At 41.3% G+C, this 21,684-nt stretch overlaps 1 protein-coding gene across 5 annotated transcripts in view; it reads right to left on the minus strand.

The window, feature by feature from the left end:
• WASF3 (WASP family member 3) overlaps positions 1-18,658 on the minus strand; it is a 64,471-nt gene extending 45,813 nt beyond the window's left edge. For 2 of the 5 annotated variants that reach the window (XM_079317288.1, XM_079317285.1), the window contains exons 1-2: positions 18,567-18,656; positions 14,646-14,686 (exon numbers count right to left, since the gene is read on the minus strand). The gene's annotated coding sequence lies outside the window, so the exon portion shown is untranslated. Of the gene's footprint in view, positions 1-14,645; positions 14,687-18,566 lie in introns of all 5 variants that reach the window. The other 3 variants (XM_079317286.1, XM_079317284.1, XM_079317287.1) reach the window with 2 other exon arrangements.
• Positions 18,659-21,684: the final 3,026 nt, after the last annotated feature.

Below are 21,684 nucleotides of genomic sequence, written 5' to 3' on the forward strand. Positions count from 1 at the left end.
CCATGAAAATATTACAATTCCTAGCATCAAGAGAACATTGTGACTTACAGATTAAAATTTACTCGTACACTAAGTTTTTTATAAAGTTTTTTGGAGCTAAGATAAAAATGCTCTTTCTGCAAGAACTATATAAGAATGATCTCTCAAACAGATCACTTGCTTAGAGGAGTCTGATACTATTACCATATTTTTAAAGGGTGCTACTATGTATTTTTTTGCCTAAATATTTTAAGACAATTAAAATTCACAAGTGGAAAAAAAACTTCCTTATCTCAAGGATACAATTAGAAACCATGATTTGTAAGAAAGACAAAGCATCTAGAAGAGCAAGCCACTGCTGAAGTCACCACACAGATTTCTCAAAGGCAAGACAGCATTGTCCTGCTTGCTCACTGTCACCACCTGCCCTGCTCACTTTCCTTCATCCCCCCTCAGAATATCACAGCTTTAAAGTGCCCAGACCTTGATTCCACTAAGCACTGGTGCAGTACCTACCTAGTCCAAATAAAATAATTGTCCCTTAGTTAACTTGCTCGCAAAATCTACCAGCTTGTCAAGGTCTTGGTCCTCACCCAAGTGTTTATGTGCTTAGAGAAAAAACTGTTTTAAAGAGACACATTATAAAAGGCTCACATACATACAATTTATCCATGTTCTCATTACCAGGAAGGGTGCACTATATGGGGAAAGTGCCTTTCAAACACAGCTTCACAATCCCAGTTAAATTATGTCAGACAGGATCCTATTAGCCTAAGTTAACATAAGACGGATATGGACCTGCTGAAGGGATTCCAGGAGGCCCACAATAATTATTAGAGGGGCTAGAGCACCTTGCCCTACAAAGACAGGATCCTGGAGAAGAGAAGGCTCCAGAGAGACCTTACAGCAACTTCCAGTACCAAGAGGAGACCAAGAAGAGAGCTGGAGATGGACTTTTCACAAGGATATATAATGAAAAGACAAGGGGGAATGGCTGTAAATTGAAAAAGGGTATGATTAGGTTATATATTGGAAGAAATTCTTCACTGTGATGGGGGTGAGACCCTGGAATGGATTGCCCAGAGAAGTTATGGAAGTGTTCAAGGCCAGTTTGGATGGGACTTTGAGCAGCATGGCCTAGTGGCAAGTGTTCTGCCCACAGCAATGGCATTGGAACTAGATGTCAACATTCCTTCCAACCTAGGCCATCTTGTGATTCTGTAAGTGACTTCAAGCAGCAGTGATTTAAGTATGCCTATGGCTCAGAAACAGTAAATCTGCTTTAGAGCAAATAGCACTACATTAAAAACACTACAGAACAGACATCACAGAGCACTTGTAGTACAAGGTGACTGGAATTTTATAGAGATCTTAAACCCTCTAGTACTACCAGGGTGGCTGAGAATGTATTTACACATTACATTATCCTCAGCAGCAAAGGCACCTTAGTTCTTAGTTCCCCACGTGAGTGACACGTTTTTGTCCACATGCTGCAGTTCTCCACCTCCACCATTTACATCTGTGCACCATCTGCAGTGCTGCACTACATAAATAGGATCCCTGAATCCATCCTGTGATTAAAGGACTCCTCACTCAGATCAACAATATAGGACCTATACAGGGATGGAAAGAAAGCTGAGAATTACCACACTGTGAGAACAGGTCTCAGCTTTCACAGTGAAATAAAATCAAATCAACTATCTTGACATATATTTCAGTAGAAATCCTTACCTGGTCAAATAAAAAGATCAAGATGTGGTCAATGTCAAGCAGTTTTAGAGCTTTTTTCTGTAATTAGATTTTCCTTTTTTTTTTTTTTTTCCCCAAGGAGAACATTGAAAAAGGCCCAGGATGAGCCAGAGACTCTCTATGTGTTCTGCATTTAAGATACATAGCTACAATGAAAACACAAGACAAGATACAGAAAGGAAAGTATGTTTTGGTACACCACTAACAAACAGTCCAGCAATACCTGTCTACTGCCCAACTGTGAAAACACACACATTCCTTTTTGAATGGATTCTTTCTCTCATTAAATCCCCAAGAGGGAAAAAAACCCCAAAACAATAACAAAAGCCATTCTAAAAAGATTTTTACTCATCATCAAGTATATCACTGACTCCTCTGTCAAGTACCCCATTTGATGCATTCACTGACTAAATTACAGAAACTATTGAATTGTTTCAACAGGATAAGAAATTAGACAGAAGAATGTGTAACACTGACTTCTGATAAGAAATTTATATCCAGCTGAATTTTGTTGAAAATCAATGTTTTAAAGCTTTCTAAACAAAACTCCTAAAAATAAGGATATTACAGGCAAACAATTTCAAGAACAATCTATATGGCACACAGAGGATTACTTCAGAAATCCACAGGAAAAAACACAAAGGATTTAATGCAAGACATAACTTTTACACAGATTGGGGATTAAAAGTATCCAAATGGCAGGTCATCGTGAATATGGTAAAAAAAGGTTTTTATTTTGAAGACTGCTTTCTGGAGTGGGGGGAGGGTTTTTAAAACATGTTTTCATATATGCATACCCAAAGTTTACCATTGCAGTTTGAATTCAAGCAATTGCATTACCAATGCACGCACACAAAAAAGAAAGTGGTTTAAACCTTCAATACTGGTTTGCCTTGATAAATTTATTCATGTATTCAATCCTAGAAACTACTGTAACTCTGCAACACACAATTGGAAAACCCAGTCAGGTTCTGAAGTCTTTAAAGTAGAACCACACATCAATTAGTGGTTGGGTCACTTCTGCAGGGGGATGGGGGCTTTTCTGTAAAAGAGCCATACAATCAATGGGACCTCTCAGTAACACATCCTAAGCAGCTTTCATGAGACTGATAAAGACACCTCAAAAGTTTCTTATTTTTAAACTAGACTTGTTCCATATCCCAGTCTTATTTGGGCACAGAATAGGAGCAGCATAAAGACACAGCAGCTCATGTTTTCCAGGTGGTCTTTAATTAAAGATTCACTTGCTGCTGTCTAGTCCGAACTCCGAGTCTCTGCAGCATCCAGAAACGCAAAATTAGTTGGGATAAACACTGTACTTGGAGTGCAGTGAGCAATCTGCCCTTAGACAAGCCCTCAAGGGACAATTTCCCATTCTGCATCTTCTTGAGAACCATTCTGACAGTCAGATTTAATCATAGCACCCAGCGTGTCCTTTGTCACCAATTCCTTCCAAGGAACGACCAAGTTTAAGCTCTTGGCAGTTTTCTTCAGAACACAAGCAGATCAATTAAAAATATCTAACCTATGTGGAGCATCTAGTGTCTCTTTTATTCCATTTCACTCACTGGATTATGGTACAAATATTCACTACTTAACTGAGTATAGCAGTCCTTCAGTACTGGACAGAGGAAACCCATATAAACAGCAGGCTTGCAAAATCCTAAACATCCTGTGGAATCTGAGGTTAACCACTTGATCTTCAGAGATTCTGCAATCTACAAAAACCAGCCCATCAAGTCTATGAGCCAGCCAGTAACAGCAGTAGTTTGACAGACACTCTTCACTGGTAAGAAGCATGACCATCCCTACATCTATCACCTCTTTGGTGTCTCAAAAGAGGCTTGCCCAGGACTACCTCTCTTCTTATGGTCAGCACTGACTCTTTACTGCAAATGAAGCCAAACAAAGATTATACCACGAATTACTAGTACCAACCACAAGAGACAGGAAGTAGCTCTCTTATCTTTGATTGTGTTGGGTAGATGTGGCCAGAAATGTGCATTCTATCAGCAGCTGTTGAAGCCGGGTGGGGCATCGATCCTTATCTGCTAATGGGCCATCTTTAAGACTAGGTGGGGCAATCATCTTTTCCACAACCCATCCTCCCTCCAGGAAGGTATCATCTGCTGCTGGGCCATTAAGTCCCACTGTGTGGCTGATAAAATTACATCATCCCATTGAGAGATGCTCCAGCCAGGGGGAGGAGCCAAGCCTTTCCTACCTAGATAAAAACTGAGATTTTGAACACCAAGATAGCTTCTTTCCACTGGATTCCAGAGGAAAACTGAACCTTTCCACATCATCCCTGGACCTTCAGAGGAAAATTGCATCCTTCTACAGGAGCACTGCTTCAGCTGAACCACATCTGCCACTGCAGGTGGACTGTAGCCCCCATTTAATGGGACTGTTACCATCACCCTGACGACAGGGTGTCAGGTTGGATTCGGACTCTTTCAGGGTTGGGATTGCTCTTTGTAATTCTGTATTTCTATTTTAATTTTCCTAGTAAAGAACTGCTATTCCTAATTCCCATATCTTTGCCTAAGAGCTCCCTTCATTTTAAAATTTTAATAATAATTTGGAGGAAGGGGGTCTACATTCTCCATTTCAAACAGAAGTTTCTGCCTTTATTGGCAGACACCTGTCCTTCAAACCAAGACATTGATCCAAAAAGAAAGGGTCACCAGGAAAGACAAAAGACCAATACTTCTGAGAAGGAACAGATTTCAGATGGGGTATCAATATAAAAATATTTTCAAACACCTGAAAAGGTTTGCTGGCAGCACTTACCATCCCTAAATTCTTCACAGATAACAATCATAATATCACAGTACAAGTCTTCTGCACTATCAGCCTGCTCCTCCTCCCAATACAGCCCTGCACTCTTCTCCAGAGGGTCAGAGTACACATACACATCTTTACAGAACAGCAAAGAGCTCCCTCCTAGCTCCCCTCCTAGCCTGTAGAGATGTCACCCTAATTCTTCACTAGAGGAATGCTGATGGCTTTACTCAAGTGGATCCCATTCTCATGTAGCAACACTAAAATGGGTCATCCTCAGCAGACAGCGCCTCTGTAACTTCAGCTGTTACCCAACAAGCATATTTTTTCATCTACTAACATTTAAGAATATGTTCCTTAAAATAGAAAGGTCCCTTAAATTCTACCTTCTGGAGCACTCAACCTCACTTCTTATTAGCAGACACTGCTAAAAAGCATGAACATCTAGACAGATGCTTTGTGTAAGTACTCCAGACAGAAATTGTGGGTTCATTAAGGAGATTAGTCCAAGGATAGATGATGTGACTTTCAAGTTAAATGCTTCATTAAAATACCTGAATTTGGTGGCAAAATCAATCCAAAAATACTGTCAGGCCTCTAACAGCCAACACTGAAATCAAATATCAGGTTTCACCATGTGCTGGAAAAAACTTAAAATTTTCTTCATTCTTATTTCTCCAGAAATAGAAGAGGGTCATGCAGATTGTACCCTACAGTATCATAATGTTAGAGAGAAGTGGCAGAGTAAGGGAAGCTTGAATCAGCACAGGCCACAGAACCCCACTGAAAAGCACATATACACACACATAAACCACAAATGAGACACCTCAAGATTGATAAATTAAATCTGGTAGGCTTCAGAATGACCAGGAAAAAAAGGGAAATTAAACAGAACTGATGTGGTTTTCAAAAAGGAGAAAAAATACCACATCAATAAAGAAGCACAACAGGGAAGGAGGCAGCACTAAGGTCCTACTAAACAACTCAGCACTGCCATAGCTGACAGCCAACTTCAATTCCATGGAATCAGAATTATGCAGATGGTCACAGTCTGGATCAAGCAGCAGCTGCTCTCTCTAGCACACCCCATTCAGGGCCAAGACATATTTTTACTATCTATAGTTTACTATTACTGATAGTAAACTATGTACTATCAAATATTTTTTACTGCGTTTTTTTATCTAGATCTAGCTGAAAGCAACAACTCACATCACTCCATAGCTAATTCTCCCACAGCTTGGTGAACAAGAAATGAAAAAACGTAAGAGCACTCATTAAATGTTTGGAGAACAGAAAGCCATCCTTCATCCTAGAAAACAGAATGATGCTTTGTGATATAGAGCTGGGTATATGGAAAAAATTTCACCTTCCCTGTTATTATGTCCTTCTAAGAGGCCACATCCTTTGTTAAAAAACCACAGAGACATGAAGCTTGCTTCTATTGAGAACTACTTTATGATTCCTTAAATGGCTTTTTAAAGTATATAAATAGCAAGAGGTCTTTAAAAAATTGGATTTGTGGGAGATGAAGTCAGTGACTACTAGGGAGGAATTAAAAACAACGGTGTTCAGTGGTTTTTTTTCACAGTATTACAGGTTGGAAGTGACTTTAATGGTCATCTTGTTCCAAATCCCCTGCCACAGGCAGAAACACCTTCCACTATCCCAGGTTGCTCAGAGCCACCTGGCCTTGAACACTTTCAGGGACAGGGAATCCACAACACCTCTGGGCTACTTGTTCCAAGTGTCTCACCACCCTCTGAGTAAAGAGCTTCTTCCTATCTACTCTCTTTCAGTATAAAGCCAATACCCCTTGTCCTGTTACAAAAAACCTTTTTCTCAGGCTTAACAGCCCCAGCTCTCTGAGCCTATCTTCACAGGAGATGTGGTACATTCCTCTGATTATTTTCATGGCCCTTCTCTGGACTTGCTCCAACACATCCACATCCTTCCTAGGTTGGGGGCCTCTCAGAACAGTGAAGCAGGAGTGGAAAATCACTTCCCTCACACAGACTGCTGGTGAGGTTGCCTCAGTCACAATACTGATGGACCTGGGGTTGCCCAGTCCCAAATTGGAACACCATGAGTGTGGGAACAGTGACTTTCCATTTGTAGTCACTGAAATTCTAAGGGACCAGCTGAATATTTGCAATTCCATGGGGCATGATGGGATTCATCTCAGAGTTCTGAAGGAGCCAATGGATGCTTCAGCAGCACCCTTCTCCATCATCTACCAGAGATCTTCAGAGTTAAGAGAGGTCTCTGTTGATCCAGATCTAGTTTTACTCAAATTTACAAGAAGGGTATTAAGGAAGACCCAAGAAACTACAGACCTATTCATGTAGCCTTAGTTCTTGGAAAAATTATGGAAGAAAAGATTATACTGGGTAATACTAAAAGGCATTTAAAGAATAATGCAATTATCAGCCACAGTCAATACAGGCTCACAAAAGGAAAGTCCTAACTAATAAGCTTATTTGGTAACCTTTTCTGATAAGGTCACAGATCTAGTGGACAGAGGGAAGGCAGTAGATGCAGGCTTTTTTTTTAGGGAAGCTTTTCATACTGTCTCTTACAGCATCCTTCTAGACAAGTTGTCCAGCTGCAGGACAAGTGAGTTCATGGTGTGGTGGGTGAAGGACTGAGTCAGCAGTGAGCCCTGGCAGACAGGAGGTTAAACCCCATCCCAGGATGCATCAAACAGCATCACTAGCCAGACTAAAGGGGGGATTGTCCTGTTCATAAAGTGTTGGTGTCACCTCACATCAAGAACTGTCTACTGTTCTCAGCTGCACAATTTATGAAGGTTGTGAAGGTGCTTGAATGTGTCCAGAGGGGCTCAACAAAATGAAGAAGGGGCTGGGAGGAAAAGTCCTGTATTGAGTGGCTGAGGACTTGGGATTTGACTAGTTTGGAGAAACAGAGGCTGAGCAGTGACCTTAGGAAGCAAAGTAGTGAGCTCTGCTCCTTGGGACCCAGTGACAGGATACATGGGAATGGCTCAAAGCTGCACCAGAGGAGGTTCAGGCTGGACAGCACCAAGTGTTTCATCACCAAGGGAGGGGTCACACACTTGAACAGGCTTCCTAGAGAGGTGGTTGATGCCTCAGCCCTTGATGGTGTTAGAGGCACTTGAACAGTGTCCCTAACCATACTTAGGTATGCATGTAGCTAATACTGTAGTTAGTTCACTATTTATAAAGCCTTGTGTACCTACAGATACAAATCCCTCCATATACATAAACCAGTATGTTTTATCACTAGAAAGATATTTGTGAGAAGTGTGGGGTTTTTTCACAATTTTAGAGTCTCAAAGAGCATATAAATTGTTTTCAAACAGATATAGGTATCATACAGATTAATCATTAAAGAGCCACCATTTACAAAATTAAAACTCAATGCAATTAAACAGTTAATGACTTCTTACAGATGACCTATGGGGTTCAATCAAGGACATTATTCTGTAAAGAAGTAAGGTGGGTGAGAAGGGAGGGACAGAAATTAAAGTATTTTAACAGGTAAAACTTATGTATTGAATTATTCCATTTTACATCCCAGCTGGAAAGCTGTTCTTGAAAGAGACTTTAGCATTAGCTACTGGACATGGTTTAGGTCAATCCCAATTTCTCTAGGGTTTTTTCCCTCTTCTCCTCCTGTTTTTAAAGGGCCAGATGCAACAGGCAATTTTGTTTCTTTGAGGTCTCTTTCATTATAGACATTTTTATTTATAAGCCAGTTAAACTAAAGCAGTTTTGCATGGATCTGTGACCTCAAATCTCACTCGATGTAGAGGAGCTTAGCAGTTTAGGAAGATCAAACAAATCACCAGAAATCCAGAACTATGTGAAATAAAGTCCACTTTTTCTTTTGAAAAGAAGGCTGAAGGGGCTTAAAGCCATTAGGCCTGCTGTTACTATGACATTTTTATGGATTTAATTAAGACCTGTTTTCATAAAAAGGATTTTTTTAAATACTGTTTTAATACAGGTAATAAATATCAACTTCATTATCTTCATCACATAACCCATCCAGGTCATCTACTGCCTTGCCATCAGATTAAACACCATACAGCTGATACTAAACTAAAGACTGATTTTACCTGTTCCCACTACATATTCCCATAAATTCAATAAATCCTATCCTTAAGATTACTTCACTATGACATTCACAGTCATATTTAGTATTTTCTACTGTGGGGGAGGAAGAAGAGGCAGTCAGCTGCCACAAATGCAGCATCTTACAAAGTAATTTCCATTAAGAGATTTAGAAACAATAACTACATTACATGACCACAAAGAAAACCTAAATTATATAATACATACAATATATATATCTCAGACTTCTCCACAATAACGTGACTGCAGGCAAATAATCCTATTCTGGATTGGTTTCTTGTCTGCATTCCTTCCTCAGTCTTCCAACAACCAGAAAATACCCATTTCAATTTTGCCTTCCTCTATTAACATTTTGAAAACTATAAATAATTTAGATTTCTAATAATTAAATACAGATTGACATTGTGTAAGATGCAAAATATCTTGACTTTTGGGAAAAATAATAAACATTCAATGTGGCAACTGGTTTCTGAAAAGCATAGCCTGCCAATAAACATGCAAGATTTTTTATTTTTTTTTCATTTGAAGAGCAGTTATTCTGTTCAACCCTAGGTAGGCAGGAATGGAGGCACAGGATGAGCCACAGAAAAGAAGGTATGCCATGTCCCAGGGCAATGCCATGTCTACCCAGGCAGCAGGTGACAGCTCCATGGGAGCAAATAGATATTCTGGTTATTACTAACCACTTCATTCTGCAATGGGAAGAGAGAAAAGACAGCAGGAAACCTGGCACAGCTTCAAATCCACCTCTTCCCACCTCCATATAAAAAAGCAGAAACCACACAATGCTTTGAAGAGTAACAACTCCACTTCCCAGAGGGCAGGGCCAAAGCTGCACAGCTGTGACACATGGCTTCCTCTTTCCCTCTTCATTTAGCAGCTGCTTGGTGCTGGCAAGAGAGCAGAGGAATAAAACACAACCAAACAGAGAGGCTCAATTAAAACTACTGATATGCAGTGCATTAAGCTTTTGTTCAAAGAGCACCAGCACATGCACTGCAGATGGGTGGAAGGTTGAAAGATGCAACCACAGATGCAGAACTTGATGCCTTTACTCTTCCACCTCAGCTAGATTTGAAATGCTCATGCAGCTCTTCAGACATGACCTCTATGACCAACAAGTGCTGAGGAGGTGTAAACTCCACAGTCGTTTCAGCTGACCATTTGTGTTATTACAGGTTATGAAACCTCTGGCAAATTCTGCATCAAGTACAAAGAACTAATACAGATCATCCAAGAACACAGGGAACATTGTTTGTTTGGAGGTTTTTGTTGATGTTTGGGGTTTGTTGTTTTTTTCAAAGCCTGCTTTATGAAGTACCACTTAAAACTATCATCTGATCCCAGTGCAGATGCATACTGGCTTTGTTATTTTGGAAAACCTTGCTGCAGATTACCATGGGAATCACACTTTTTTTAAAGAGGTGAGTGCCCCCAACACTTTCAAGATCCTGTGTTTTCACAACTACCTAATTTTCAAGTATAACAACAGTATGGAGATATTTTCCTTTGAGAAAGGCATTTATTTAGGAGCAGTCTATTATTAAGTTAACATAGAAGTCTGTTTTGCAACAAAACTATTACTTACAAGCCAGCTATTCCATAGGTCATGTTCTCTTATATCCAGAATCACCAAAAGTTGTTTCAAGACTACAAAAAACATGCTGTTTAAGGTTCCCACTTTGGCCAAGTTCATTCTTCTTTTAACACTCAATAAGAATCTGATTTAAATAACCAAGTCTTTCATGCTTTTAACAGGAAAAGAGGATGAACACTTCATTACATACCTGCAGAAATGAGCAGAAAAAAGTATGGAAGGCATATTTAAGAGAACACTACTAATATAATGAAAACTAACTAATCCATAGTGGAATTCATTTATTTCCACAGTCTTATCTTCCTACAGTTACATTTATTTTAGTATTTTCTTCAAAGTGGATTTAGAACCCTCAAAAATACAATTCTGGCAAAAGAACACTTGTCCTTCAAGATTCATATTTCAGACAAGTTTTTGTTTGAAGATTTTCTCCATATTTTGGCTCTAATATCAGGTTAAACATCTTAAAGAGAATATAACAACTCTCAGTACCCTCAATTTAATTCACTAGTTTTATTCCTCTAGATTCAACACCATACTTCTCACCCTCACAGTTCAATCTCCTTGATGTTTCCCACACAGTGCTACAGCACATCATTTGTCTCCTTTCTTAGCCTATCCCTATAACTGAATGAACCTAGACAAACTTCTCTGAGAAACCCGGACTGCTCTGTGCTGTGCTTATTGTTCTGTGATGAGGCATGAAGAAAGTTATCTTTGACCAACAAATCAAAGCTGTTCACTGTTTAGACTGTCATCCCTTAGGTTCACAAAACCTATTTCAGTGTACTTTCTAGTGCTTCCTATTCAAAAGCATTAACAGCAATAATTCCACCAAGATTAATAACAGTGGGGATAATCAAACTACAGATTTAGAGTCACAGGTCTTACAGTTAGGATCACCACCAGCGAAAGTATAAAATGAGGCTGCATTTTTTTTTTTTTTTATACCTGAACCTCAACGTTTAAGTTTCCTTTAAAAAAAAAATATTATTACAGGCTGCCTATGTGCTTCTCTAACTTCCTCAGCTCACTTGGCTGAGAAAAACACTTGACAAGGTTGGATTAGCATTTAGCAGCTTCAGGGCTAACTGTGCTGCTTGTTTCAACCTTGACAATCAACTATATGGACACATTATTACATTTAAGCTTCCAGAAGCATTTAACATTTGATTCTGCTGAAAATACAGTTCTACTATATGTTTTGAAAATAAAATCACTTTTTCCTCTTTTGGAAATCCATGGTGATGCCAAACATATGCTTGTTTTCCAAACAACAACTGTTTAAAAGAAAGAAAATTCTTTCTGATGTTCCTGCCAAAAACAACATTCTGTGGCTTAATGAAATTTGATAGTAAGCAGTTCACTCAGCTAAGGGAAGAATGATTTAAATTTGGCAAGGATTTACACTTCATGTCTTGCATCTACTTCCCTCCATTTTAAATTTCTTTGGGGATGCATGTGGCAACTGGGAAGGGTTTTTGTTGTGGTTTGTTTTTTTTTTTTACATCTCCAAGTATTTCACTCTCTAAAAATAAGACATCTGTGGGTTTTACTAGAAATGACACAAAGCAGAAGTTCATCATGATGTTTTTATTTCTTATAGGAAATACTAGGATATAGAAGTGAGTTTTGCAGGGAAGTAAAAGATTTCAGAAAAAATGCATCAGCAAGAGTTTGCAGCAAGAGGAAGTGGAACAGAAAATACAAGTGAGGAAGTGGCACACAAACATTAACAGCTTCATTTTAAAGCTGGAACGGGGAGAGAAGGCAATGGATTTGGGGTTTCAACAGCCATTGTCACAGGCAGCAGTAATACTACAAACCCAGTAAAGGTGGTTCACTGCTGCTTCAAAAGTTTCAGACAAAGAGACAAAATGGCTAGCAAAAACATGCAGATTAGACTACATACTACATAAGATTTACTTCTGTACATTTCAGAAAGCCAGGGGTTTAAGATGTGGGTTCAATCTGCTACAATATTTGACTCTCTTTCATTAATAACTCACAGAAATAGTTATTGGACTAATTTAACAAGTAATGGACAATATTTATTCCATTTCAAGCAATTAAGACAATATAATTTCTGAAATTTTCCCCAGCTGTGGAGTATTATCTACCTCTCCCCAGTTTTTGCAAACAGAGTTCCAAATCCCATTGAACAGAACCTTGACATCACCCTCCAAGATACAGAAATTACCAAAGACTGTTAAACCTACTCCAGCATCAAGCCAAACTACTCAGACAATGCTTCAGCCAGCTGAGTGACCAAGCATGACAGCAAGCTGCAGATCCACACAAGCTTCAAGGCTCTCAGAATTAGTACAGCAACCAGAATGACATTTCACAAAGCACACACCTTCTCCAGTAGATGGCAAGTATTCTAGAAAAAAAGATGAGAATCCCAATGATGTTACAGTAGTATTCCAGATGCAGCTATTTCAGGATGATAAAAATCCTTAAGGCTAAAATCTTAACCACTTAAGTCCACCAACATGGAAGCTTCTCTTGTCATTACCAGTGCAAATCCAGTACAGAAATTCAGCAACTAGACATGACAGTCTCCTTACAGCATGAATAGCTTGAGTTATAACTAGGTTTAGCTCCTAATGTTCACTGTGTGCTTCTGTGGAGCTACCCACCCTGAATCAAAGGATATCTGAAATTTCAGCATAGTCTACAATAGCATGACCAGTGCTTGATGACAGAGGAAAATGTTTTAACAGCTACATTTCATGTGAGGGCTGAAAGCATATACCTTGGTGTGTTCTCAGGCACTCCTCTGGAAGGCATTTGTAGCTCCTCATTTTAGCATTCAGGTACATCACACTTTGCATGCCCAAGCTTTACAACTCTCTACTTGCTATAAACATACAGTGATTGCTACAATGACTATGTACAAGAACCTAGAGGATTGGAAGGGAAAGCTTCAAGAGAAGCGAGCTGGCTGAGCAAAAGGAGACAGGATCTCCTCCATTTAGGAAAAAAAAAAAAAAAAAAAAAAAAAAAAAGAAGCTGCTGAAATGCTAGTTCCTGGTTCCTTCTGCCAAAAGAAGAGTGGATAGAAAGCACATGGCTTGCACATCTGCTTGTCTAGCAGTGTAAATACCCTTCTCCCACTATTCAGTGAAATCACCTGACAATGTAACCAAATCCCTTGTGTAACTGCACCAAGACATCCTCTTTAAATACAACTTAAGATTTAACTGCAGCTGCACTCCAGCTCCAGTTGGCATGCAGAGGTGAGAAGAAACCTCAATATTCCAGGTGCAAAAAACATTGATACAAGAGTGTCTTCAAATTCAGCATGAAATGGAAGGCTTCATTCGAAGTGATGTATTTTTGTCCATGTTTGCAGCTGTTTAAGCATTCAAAGCAGCAGCCAAGCATTATAAAGAAAAATACTACTTTCCCAGGAAGTAACTCTGCAGTAAACCTGTGCTGATATAAGTTCCAGAGAATTTCAACATTGTATAGAACTCATCAGCAAGACCTAACTGCCACATAAAAACAAACTAAAAAGCCACATTGTCACTAAAGCCTCCCTTCTAAATCACGAGTTCAAAGTTGATTTATCCATTCACAAGTAATGAGGCAGAAGAACTTCTCAAAGAAGTGTTTCCAAAGGCTGTTCAAAGTTTCAAAATAAAATAAGCTTTGCAGGCCTTGTCTTCTAGCACATTAGTCCCCACAGCTGCCTGTTGCTCTGTCAGGACAACACCAAGGCCATAGCAGATAAATGGTTTTCCTCAGCATCACTTGATACCAACCTCTTCAACTATGGGATTTCCAAACCAACATCAAGAAACTAATTCCAGCATTCACTGGACAACATTATGTTTGATGTGTTAAGCATCACCCATGACATACACAAGCTCTCCAACTATCACTTGTCATAGGCAAAGCAGTTTGCCACTGTGAATAAGCCCAAGAAACCTGGGATCTGTCACTGAAGTACTAAATAACACAATCTTTCTGCTTCTAAAATTTTGAAATTCTAAACTTTGAAAATATAAGAGTAAATCAGTTCAAGCATGCAGGTGGCACAAGTATAATGAATACTCAAAACTAAAATATTTATTAAATCTGGCATACTATGCTTTATACTCAGTAGAAATACACGCTGTCCCCTATTACTGAATTTGGCTACCAAATCTCTGTTAGAACCAAGAGATTATATTTGTTAAATAGGAAGGGGCTCCAAGAATCTTGAAGGAGTAACTAAAATATTGCTGAATTGAGAGGTACACAAAAACACAATCCCCATACATTCAGGGTCATTTCTAGACCCAGAAAACACCATCAGTTCAATGGCAGAATATTTCAGTTATAGGAAAGGAAAAAGTAATTCACAACATGTTGAAATTCCAGACACCTATAAATCTTCAGCACAAATAAAAAACAATCCAACAAATATTTACCGTACTTAGAAGCCTTCAAAATAATTCTCCAGCTACCTCACCTGCCAAAAATAAAGAAATCAAAGATAAGCTCCAAGTTTGCAGCTTAAATCAGCACAAAGACTGCCATTTTGCTCTCCAGCTGTTTGTACAAATTTCTTAATTTCTTCCCAAATATTTTGGTTCTTCCTGTGGCAGAAGAAATTACATCCGTCAGTAGCTAAAAATATTTCAGTTATTTGAATTTTCATAAGAGAGGTAAAAAACAACTGTGCTTTACCAGTTTTAAGAAAACAACCCAATGCAATATTTCAACAGATTTTATTAGAGATTAGCTTAGATCTAAATAACAGTTAAATGTGAAAGAAAACACATGGTTAAAATTTAACAAATAAGTCTGGTATAACTTGAGGTTATTGCCATTATTACCTCTAAAGGCATACTAAGTTCTCAGGAGAGAATGTAAGTGCTATGGAAGTTCTGCTACAGAGCTATGGTTTGAGGTGCTTCAATTTAATCCTCAATCAAGACACTAATTTTTCTTAGATTATAGGTATTCTATATGTGAGCCTGCCATATGGAAAAGTTAATAGCCACCCTCTACCTCCACCTTATCTTTTAAGAGAATAAGCAGTGACAGCCTGCAACTCATGATATAGGAAGCTTCCAAACTACACTGGAAGACATTTGTAATCTGATCCTATCAATGATCTCCATATACTGCATGCCATTAAAATTAAAGAACTAAGAAATTAGCCTGCCAAAACAAATTGCTCCCCATCAGTACTGTATAATAATGTAATTCTGCAACTCAGATAATTAACAAAACTTCCTATCATAACCCACTGGGCAGGCACAGCCTGGTCAGTAACACAGGCCAGCAGTGCAATTCATGTGATACACCGCTGTTGCTCAGGTTCCTATACAAGCAAAAATAAAATAAAAACACATCAAAAGTAATGACCACAACTTGTCTAATAATTTTAACTGGAGTCACACATGAACCAGGAAGTAATAACACATCCCATTTGAATGGAAGAGTCCAAGAAGAGTTGTATTATACAACCTGTATTAGATTCCAGTGCAGTTACAAGACACATCACCTAAGTTACAAGTACAAATCACCTAAAGACAGGCCTGCAAGACCAGAATGAAATTAAATGCAACAGTATTTTTTGTTCCTTCTTTATACAAAGCAGTCATGAGAACTCAGGAATACAATGCTCTGGGACTGCTCAAAAGAACAAAGAGTACACCAAGATGTGACTGTCCATGCAGGAAGTTTAATCAAAAAACAAAGATTTGCAAAGGCACAAAAGCTAATTTATGTCCAGGTGACACTAATACAGTGACTGAAACACCCAGCCACCATCAACTCTTCTGGACATTCTTCACCAAAGTATTTGCTGTGGTTTGGTTAGCTTTCCAGAAACTCTGTCCTTCTCATCACTGTATAAGACACTTGAAAACACTCTATCATCTGTCAGATGATGGCTTTTCTTTCTCTTTCCTCTATACAGCAATATTGCCTGCAGACAGTCCTGTTTCAGAAAAATAAATGGCATGTACTGCCTCACTGAAGAATTAAGAAATAAACCTAAGCTAAAGTAGGCACACCTAAGAGCAGCTGATGTTCAAGGAGTTTATATTACTAGTGCAAAAATCATGATCCCTTGAGGCATGTTTTACAGACAAGGCATATACTGAAAAACAAAACAGGTTTATGTTGTTATTACCTAAGAAATGCCACATGCATTACACCATATAAATCAAATATGAAGCCACAATAACATATTCCTTTTTAAAGGAATTTAACAAATACCTCTTTAAAGCACAAGCAATTCTATTTCTGACATGTGAAATAATTTTTAATGCTTCCACGGACAAAGAGAAAGATTAACAAAAACTGTTCAATTTCTGTAACTACCGAGTTATAATCAAGACTATTGTTTCAGTATCTGATTTAAAAAATGTTTTCTATTTTCTCTTTATTTGAGGAAAACAGCCATGGAAAACGAGAAGAGGACTGGCTCAATTATACATTATTTCATGTACAAAAAAACCTCTGTGTTCACTGCCTAATAACTCCATTCATACTGCCCCTAGCTATATAAACACAAAACTAATCTTCCAGCAAGGGACAGAAAAAGTTTGCTTTGCACAACTCATCCCCAGAATTCAGCTGGAAACAAATCAAGTTTCCACATCATTTAAGGGAAACATAGTATGGTCCTAGTCTCAAGTGAATAGCTGCAGATAAAACATCCTAACTCTTACAAAGAATGACTTGGGGCCTGTGGGCAGATAACTGTCCTTCCATCTTAGCATCTTTTCTCCTGATGAGAACTTAAAAGACAAAAGGCTGTAGCATGACAGCTAACAAAGCTCAGTTCCACAGCTCAAATACAGGGCTTCATCTTCAATCCCTGAAGTTGACAAGCAATGCAACCAGTAACTTCCACCAATTTCCAGCCTGAGCACTACTACAGCACAATTATTTTGAATTGTGTCAGCCTCCACATGAGAGGCCACATTACTCCACATCTGAACTACAGATCACTGTGGTGTGGGACAGCACACTGGAGGATGAGAACTGCAGCCTTATTCCATTACTTCACTCCTCTCTTCAAATACACTCTCTATCAGTTTATGGAAAGTACTGTATCAGCCAAAGTCAAAACAACAGTCTCCTCTAAATGCAGTATTTTTTTATTTCATATGTAAAGTTTTAAAAACAAGGCCAGTCTTGCATGAGAGGCAAGACAAAACCTCCTCATCCTCAGATTTAAAGTTTCCTCAAGTTCCTGGTTGCTTTCATAATTTGCCCCATCTTCTTCTAATAGGAATACTGTCCCCTCATTTGCTGTAGTTTACAAAACAGATAAAATGAACTACAGCTTTTTCCTATTCCTGAAGAAACAGCACACACACGACAGCATTTTGGCTTTGAAGTGTTTTCTGTCAAGGAATCTCACAACTGTATCCAATAACCCATCACTCAAGTACTGGCCCCACTTCACAGATTACTGCTCAACCTAAAACTATCCGCCTTTCTGTTATCTGCAGCGATTATTGAACTATATCAGAAAGAAAGAGAATAAACAAAGCATTTCTTAACTGCTTTCAGGTCAGTGTTAGACATTGAGCAGATGAGATAAATCCCTGTCTTCACACGCCTGCACTCACTCAGACTCCGGGCTTCTTCTCAGCGACACATTTACTCAAGAGCCAAGGAGAAGAAACCTACTAATCCACCGAAAAACCAACCAAGCAAAAACAAAACAAAAAACAAACCAAAACGTGGTGGGGCGGGGAAGGGTTTGAAAGTTCCCGAGCTGTCAAGGACTCCCGGCGCCCTTCAAAGCCAAAGACGATTATTCCTAAGTAAATGAGGAGCGCTGGACACCAGAAAGGCTGGCGGGGGCCGCCCTCGGGGGGCCAACACGAGCGGGGACGAGCGGCTCCGGGAATGGGCGCCCTGCTCCCGCTGCCCGGACGGAGCGCCCCGGCAAACACGGGGAGCAGCTCGGGAACCAGCCCCGGCCCCACGCACGGAGGGCTCCGGAGCCTCCCCCGAGAGCGCCGGGGGAAGGGAAGGCGCCCCGCGGCTCCGGGGACCGGCGAGGGGCCGAGGCCGGCGGGAGGACTGGGAACAAAGATGCGGCGAGAGGGCCGGAGGAAGGGCAATTCAGCCCGGGCCAGCGGAGCATAGCCAGCCGCTTCGGAGCGACCCACCGGCGCCCCCGCCGCGGCCGGGAGGAGAAAGGGGCTCCCGCAGGGCAGCGCCGGGATTATCCCCGAGGGCTGGAGACCGCTAAAAAGCGGCTGCTCCCTCTCCACGCTCCTCACAGGCGGAGAAAGGACCCTCTGAGCGTCGCCGCCCGCCCTCCTGCCCTCCGTGCACGGTGGCAGCGGGGGGCTGGAGCCGAGCCCCGCACCCACCTGGCGCCGCGCTCCGTCCCATGCCGCTCCAGCCGCCGCCGCTCCAGCGCTCCAGCCGCCGCCTTCGCGGGCTAAGCCGCCGCCGCCCCGCCCCTCAGCCGCGGGCCCCGCCCCCTCGCCGCCCTTATGGCTCTTGCGCGCGGGGCGGGGCGGAGCCCGCCAATGGGGAGCAGGGCCCGGCGGTGCCGAGAGCTGATCGGCGTGGGGATCGGCCAATGAGAGCGCCGGGGGGGTGGGCACGGCTGTCAATCAGCGGCCCCTACCTGGGGCTGGCGAGCGGCCGGGCGCGGGGGATGGCGATTCCGTCCCTCCTCCATCCCTCCCTTCATCCTTTCGTCTCCCTCCCGCCCGGGTCGCCCGTCCCCGCCGCTTCGGCCCATGCCAGCCCCGGCCTGAGTGCAGCATGACCCCGTGCGGCCGCCCAAGCGCCCAGGGTGTGGCGGATGCCCTGGGGCTCCCAGACGGCCCCCGAGACCCGCGTGCCGCTCGGGAGCAGCCGCCTCTTCCCTCAGTGCCCGAGCCGCCCCTTCCCGCCCGGCGCCGGCTGCGGACAGCGGTGCCCGGACCCTCGCGGTCCTGGGGCCATCCGGCGCCTCCCCCACGTCGCTGGCGGGGTCGGCGCTGTCACCCACCAACCCCCCGGCCCCTTCTCTGCCCGCGGGAGGCCTCTGAGGCTCTTCTGCCCTCATTCCCGACTGCCACACGCACGCCCACCCCCGCTGCCCTTTTCTTGCCCTTGCGACCCAATTCTTGCTGAATCCAGCTCCTGGCCATCCGGGCCCGCCGGAGATCCCTGTTTATCCAGGCGGGCTCTCTCCGCTGGGCAGGTGCATTGCGGGGCTGCAGCTCCGGCCCGTTCCCGGCAGCGCGCCCGTTCCAGCTGTGCCCGAGTCCCGTCCTTTGTGGGCATCCCTGCAGCGGGGGCTTTTGTTGCCTAAAGACAAAGCCTTTAGGAAAAAGTAGGTGGGAGTGTGTCACGGGAATCAGATTCTGGAGGGGCAGAATGGGTAGAACAAATGCTAAATGGACTTTAATGTCCCGGCAGGCTTCAATAACTTAATGACGACTAACACGGGACACCCAAAAAACAGCAAGCTCACGAAGATGAGCAGCTGCTCTGCCCAGTTCAGCAGGCTGTCCAGATCGATAGAGTCCCTGCTTGGACTTTATATGGGACAAAGAGGTCACAGCACCCCCGTGACCATGACTTGGAATGATGCTCTGCAGAAGAGGAGCAGGCAGCACCCACCGCGACGGTGGTGGGGTGGCACTGGTGTCCCAGGCTGTGGAAGGCTGAAGCCACTGTCTCTGGAGTCATATTGAATAAATACCGTTTAGTCAATAAAAATGGTCACAGATGAGGTTTTTAAACACCATCTCCAGTCAATGGGGAACCAAAAGTGTACTCAAATCCAGTTGTACCACTTTGATTACCCACATCTTGCCTTACAGCAAAGTTGCAGGCTCACAAGCACCTCCTTTTCACAAAAAAACAAACAAACAAACAAACACAACAAACAAACCAATATGTGGGATTGCTATCATTTTCAGAAAAAAATATTTGCATTTGAAGGACTTGTATCAGTGGTGGTAAGAAGCAACAGCTGAGAACCACTGCTGTAATCACTGCAGGTTTCACAGTAAAAAGCAGCAAGCCAGCTTTGAACTGCTGATGGTGACAGTTTTATGATCGCTAGCAAAGTAAACAGAAAAGAAGTCTTTAAGTAACATAACCCTAAAAGAAAGAAGCAGCAGGTTTTTTACTCAGCATAAGGTCTTAGTGGGATAAAAATCCTAAGAGCAAAATAGTCACAAGGTTTTCAGAAAAATTCGTTCTCTACCCAAAAAAAAAGAGTATTTTTCCTAAAACACATATGCAGCAAGTGGAAACGCTTCAAAGACTGTGAAATAAAACAGAGGGAAAATGACTTGCTATTGTTAAAACACAGCTGCATTCATGCTCATTCAGTTGTCCTTTTTTCGTGCTGAAAATGGGATCTTGAGGTTTTAAAAATATTAATTTCAAACAGACCTATCTTTAACAGTACTTTTTTCCTGCTCCATCAATACAAGTAAGTAGCCTGTGTGATGCAAGGTATTAATTAACATTTATTTTGTTCCGGCTGCTTCCCTGTCTCCTGGATTACTTCTTAGCTTTCATTTTTCTCCTCTGTATTCATGACACTTTTAATGCCATTTCTAATAACATCTAGATCTTGTAAGAAAGGAGCTCAGGCATAGCTTTATTACTGCTGCTTTGACCTTGTCTTTGAATTTGCAAATAAGGCAAATCTGCCAAACAATTTGTGTTGGATTGGTATTGAGTTTTCATAAAGAGAAAAAGAAAGTTGGTTAAATTAAATGCAGGGAATAATTGAATCAGCATTTGTATGAACCAATATTATTTTTAAGTTAAATCATGCTTCAGAAAAGCCCTCTGAAGGCAGTAAATAGAGGTTTAAACTGGCACACCAAGAGATATCCAGAATTGATCTTCTGTTAATTTCACTTGAAGGAAGAACCAGACTTCAGAGGGTAATGAAAAGGGAGGGTTATTGGAGACTGAAACCCAGATGAGATAGTGGAAGTGAGCATGACATTTTTTTAATGTCTGCTTATAATATCACTGCTTTAGATCAAATTTCTAAGGATTCCTTTTCTTGAATAGTTAATTTCACCCACACAAAAAGAAGATACAGTGTAAGAAGGAACTATATTTTGAAAGCCTGTTATACAGCTTGTTGCTTCCTGCTGGAGAGCATATTTCATGATATGGAAACCTCTTTGTCTTTCAGGAAACGCGAAATTGCTGAATAATGTTAAAATAAATAGTGTTGCGCAAATGATTTACAACGCCGCCAATAATCATTACACCATCTCTGATTATTAATGGTGCATTGATAGGCCCCTGCAGAGTTTCTTGCTGAATCAGCTTTTGATATAAATTGTTTTCCCTCCATCCACAGCCGCACCCCAGAGAAAGGGGAACCATGTCTTGACTGAAGTAATTGATTTAGGATAGCCAGCAGATACAGACACTGCACAGCCTAAGATGCTCTTTGAATTACTACATCTCTGTTAATGGATTTATTTTCCTTTATCATTAGACTGTTTAGAC

The sequence above is a fragment of the Erithacus rubecula genome, assembly GCF_903797595.1.
Source record: "Erithacus rubecula genome assembly, chromosome: 1".
In the NCBI taxonomy this organism is placed as follows: domain Eukaryota; kingdom Metazoa; phylum Chordata; class Aves; order Passeriformes; family Muscicapidae; genus Erithacus; species Erithacus rubecula.